Source organism: Octodon degus, unplaced genomic scaffold, assembly GCF_000260255.1.
Source record: "Octodon degus isolate 3935 unplaced genomic scaffold, OctDeg1.0 scaffold00034, whole genome shotgun sequence".
NCBI lineage: Eukaryota > Metazoa > Chordata > Mammalia > Rodentia > Octodontidae > Octodon > Octodon degus.
Genome location: NW_004524610.1, coordinates 3,983,133 through 3,988,132, shown reverse-complemented (window position 1 = coordinate 3,988,132; position 5,000 = coordinate 3,983,133).

The following is a 5,000-nucleotide window of genomic DNA, read 5'->3' as shown; positions in this document are numbered from 1 at the left end:
CCTGGACCACAATGCTACAGAGCCTTTGCACAGCAGAGATCGGACCACTGCCCTTGCCTGTTGGAAGACAAAAAGGGGGAACTGTGGAGAGCTGCGAAGGGCCGCGCCTACAGGATGGCGCTGGTTTCCGCCTTCCACCCCCCGTGGGTGAGCGCTCTCTGTGCACAACAACTCCTTTTATGGCCAGGGCTGCAGTCATGATTCTCTTCCGCATATGCTGGACCCATGGGCGATCCCCACGTGGCGCACTGGGATTGGGCTTGGGAGTATATGTTAGCCACGGGTTGGGGGATTGGAAAAGAAGAAGCTTGCTGTAAGGGGCCTGAATAAACCACTGAAGGAAGAGCTGTGTGTTGTGTCTTCCTTGCTGGCGAGGTCGTGCGCAACAGGTTTAGTCTCCCAAAAGAGACCTGCCCAGAACACTAAGCCGGGACATGGCTTTTATATGTGTCCTCCTGGATGGGCATAGTTCTTTTTGTCTCATCTGACCCAGAGATGGGGTATGTGACCTTTCTAGAATGGCTTTCCTGTCTTCGGCGTTAACGAACGCTCATTTTCTAAGGGCTTACTCAGCTGGAACAGTCAGGATTTTTAATTTTTTCATGCCTTTTAAAAAGGAAAGTGCAAAGAGATAGGAAAATTAGGGATAAAGTTAAAGCAAGGAAACTGAAACAGATCAGGCCCGACATTCCCTCTAACAAGTAGAGGGGGATCAGAACCAGTCTATCTCAGTGAAATCTGTCCTCCAAGTCTTTAAGAATGGTTACCGACCTAATGTCATTTAACTGGCAAAAGGAGTCCTGTTTTTATATAGGCATGTAGGTTTTTAAGTTTAGGCTGGCTAAAGTTTTAATTTTACAGAAGTTTACATAAAATCCAATAAGAATTTTATTAACTTTACCCTCTAGTGACATTGTTTACCAGTACATTCAATAATTAGTTTACATGTAGCGCATATATAAAATAGTCATAAAATATTTCATTAAAGAAACATCATAAATATCATAACTTTATAACAATTTTAGCTTAACATATTTTGACCACTATTTTAACAATTATAAAATGAATTTAGTACTGGTTGGCAGGTGGAACAAGTAGGTTCTGAGGGTGATGGTCGGGAGTCATAGCCACTTTTTATCGGTTGGAACTGCCAGTGCGAACAGGTGGAATTAGTCAGTTGTCTGGGAGTCCAGAACAGCAATCTTTGAGTTCTTTCAGGGGGTCAGCAATGGACAGTGGAGGATGTTTGCTCTGAGTCCTTTGGGGAGCTAGAAGGGGGATCCTGAGAGGGTGCAGGTGGGTCTTTTATATGCACCAAGGAACCTTTGACTTCGTATACTGCTTTAAGCTGTTGCCGATCGTTCACTGTCATTGTTTTTCGAGTCTTTTGAGGTTTTTTTATATTATCCATATTGGATTGGCTCCGAGTATCTGGATGGACATAGCGATGACCTGAGCTGTGGAGAGAACAAAAATGCCTTCGGGAGGCCAAGAGATATTAAAGGAGGGATATTTAAGTTTACAAGGAGTTTATACTTTTGCCAGGGAACACAGGTTCTCAGAATCCCTTTTACTTGTTTTCTGAAATCTTTAAAACATTTGTAACAGACAAAACATAGACATACATAAATAGGCCAAACAATACCAAAAAATTAATAGGCGTCCAATATTTTAATAACAAATTTATCTGGCTGACAATTTCTAAGAAAAACAGACAAACATAAATAGACCAAACAAAATCAAAGAAAGAAAAACAAACTAGTTAGTACAGACAGACAGCGCAACTAGACTTACCCAGATGGTTCCAATTGGGCCCAAATAAATCCTGTATGAAAGTGTATGCCCCTAATTAGATTAAATCTTTTGGGGGACTTAGTAAAGGTGGAATTAATTCATTTCACACAAGAGGCAGACCAGTCCAATGGGCCTAAATAAAACTTGTATGAAAGTAAAGTGTATGCCCCCTATGTAGGAGGACTTAGTAAGGGTAGGGGTATCAAGGAAATCTTTCATATAAGAGGAACTAGTCTGCATTAGAGAGAGGGTCGAGCAGATGTTGCTAGCCCCCAACAGTTAGAACCTGTAGGAGTAGGGAAGGCATAAATCTCAAAGAGAGATAAAGGAAGAGGTCGCACACATGCGGCTAGCCCCCTACAGTTAGAATCTGTAGGGGTAGGAGGTAGGGGCAGAAGAACCTCACTTAAAGAAACCCTGGAGGTCACGGAAACCTCTACACATGACCGAAGCCCATAATCTCTAAAGGTAACCAGTTGGCAAGAGGGACACCTAGGTCCATTTGCCTCACTGAAAATAGAGCTCTGCGGCAAAAGGGACACTTAGGTCCATTCGCCTCCAATTGAGATCTCCCAAAATCTGACTTGGAGGGCGTCCCACTCCAAGGACTCGGAGACCGGAGTCTGCGAGTCAACATTACAACCAAAACCAATTTGAGTACTCACTATGAAACCATCAAGAAATCACCAAGAAACCATTAAGAAATCAAGAAAACAGAACGAAAGCAAAGAGGCAAAGTGAAAGGAGAGGTTGACGCAGTGACCATAGTTCTTTAAAATCAGTAAAGCCAAATCAAAACCATTAATTTACATTTGAGTTTAAGCCGGCATAACAAAATTTAGGTTGAAATTTACTTACCGCGTTAAAAAGAAGAGGCCTTTAGAGATCCTGGACGAGCCCCCAAATGTTGTAGCTCAAAAATCAGATGACAACAAGGCAAGTCCAAAGGTTAAAAGAAGCGCTTTATTTTAGCTGGTACCCAGCGGTGGTCTCTATGCAAGGTGCAAAGAGGCGCACGCAAGCATTGACAAGGGGTCAGTATTTAAGCTTGAAAACCGCAGAAAGAGGGGAGGGGTGGAGAGGAAGAAGTGGCAGGGTCATTAGTTCATTAGGTGGTCCTGTGGGGTAAAGGTGCTGGGTTGGCAGTCATACAGAGTTCATTGAGATAAGGTTTGGGAACAGATATAAGACTTGAGTCACAGGGGTGAGGAATTGGGAGGGATTGGGAGGAATTTGAGTTGGCAGTCCAGGGGTGAGGAATTGGGAGGGATTGGCGCATACAGAACAGGAACTCAGTGAGGTTAGAAGGGCAACAAAATGGAGTCAATTTTGACAGGGTACAATAAGAGCCTCCCCAAAATAGTGGGAGGGTTCTCAAACACTTGTGGCAATTGAGTCCGAGTGAATTGCTTCCTGTGATGCCTGACAGCAATGAGGGTCATGGTGCGGCCCCACGGCTGATTACCTGGCCCAGAGGAGAGTCTTTGGCCCATACCTCTTGGAAGAGAATTTTCGGAACTCTCTGTCCCAGGCTGATGCAGGCGTCATCTTCCTCTCAAGAGACAGACAGAATTGAGAGCACATGGTTAAATGAGAGGGAGGCTGACCAGCTTGCCGACAGGAGATGATTGCTTTTAACCTGAAGAGAAGGTGGCTTCCAGAAGCAGCAAGGAGACTGGCTTATTCAGGAATTCATGTTTGGGGAGTTGCCCTCCCAGGCTGCAAGTCTGCCTGACAAGGGGCAAGAGGCAGGAATCCCAGTTGCCCTGGTGATGGTGACTTTTTGACATAGGGGACTTTTGAGGGCAGAGTTCAGTTCCATTGTCTACCAGGAAAGTCATAGACTGGTCCCCAGTATAGACATGGAAGCTTTTGGGAGTCCTTATCTTTTAATCTGGAGGGGCCTTTATTATTTTAGTGTCCACAGCCCTTACATCAGGCTTCTGATAGCAGGGATAACACTTGACACTGAAGGGATTTCGCCCCTTCTTTGATGTCTTTCAGATTGCTTGCCTGAGCTGTTTCTAGGCAAGGCAGCCTTTGGTTTAAGCAGGCATTTACACAACTGCGCTAATGGGCAGGCCTCCAAAAGTTCAGAAGGATTTTTTTTTTGGCCAGCTCAGGATGGACACAGCCTTCAGGAAAGGCACGGCAGCTCCTCATCCAGGGCTGACCATCTAGTCTTCCTCAGGCAAACTGCAGAGCTCAGGAGGAGCTGCTGCCAGCTACCTTGGGCAGGTGTTAGGTAGACGGTGCCATCTGCCCGGGATGGGAAGCAGCAGGTTCTGGCGGGAGGACCTCAGTGGCCACGTGCAGGTGTAGCCAGCTGGAACCAGTTCAGCTGGCTGGAAGTGGACAAGTGGGGAGCAGGGGTGAGCCTGTTGGCTATGACTGCAGTGGCCCATGAGGGCGCTGAGGCAGAATTCTCAGGAAGGATGAGCTGCTTTTCCCTTTCTTTTCTTTGAGCTGTTTCTTTTCATTTTTAACTCCCTAATCTCTGAAGACTGCTTTTCCTGCAGTCAGGGACTGTGGGCTTTGACTCATTAATTCCCAGCTCTTTCTGTGTGTGTGTTGCACACCTTTGAATGATGGCACAACAGACCAAGGGCGGGTGCCCCTCGGGGAGACACCACTCAGATGCCACCTGGCTGCACCCTTTGTGGGGACTTGCTAGGTGTGAGGCCTCTGGCATGCCACGTGCTGATCACCACGAACCACAGGCGAAGGCCTAGTCAATCACAGCCACCACTGCTTGCCAGGCTTCTGCACAGACAGAGCAGCCAGCGCTTATGCTGTCCCTGCCACTCACTTGCGTTCGCTCAGCAGCACTCAGAGGTTAAACGTCCCAACCTGCTTCCCTCGAGCGTGGTCCTGACCAGATCACACTCGCCTTCGGTTCTGGCTGATCAGGACTGACACTGATTGACAGGGATGCTGCATGGATGTCACTGGAGACAGACAAACAGGCAGGCAGCAGACAGACAGATAGGCAGGCCGGCGGGCTGGCAGCAGACAGACAGATAGGCAGACAGGCAGGTAGACAGACAGATAGGCAGGCAGGCAGCAGACAGAGAGAAAGGCAGGCAGGCAGGCAGACAGACAGATAGGCAGGCAGGCAGGCAGGGAGGCAGGGAGTAAGGCAGGCAGGCAGGCAATAGACAGGCAGGCAGGTAGGCAGACAGACAGACAGAGAGAAAGGCAGACAG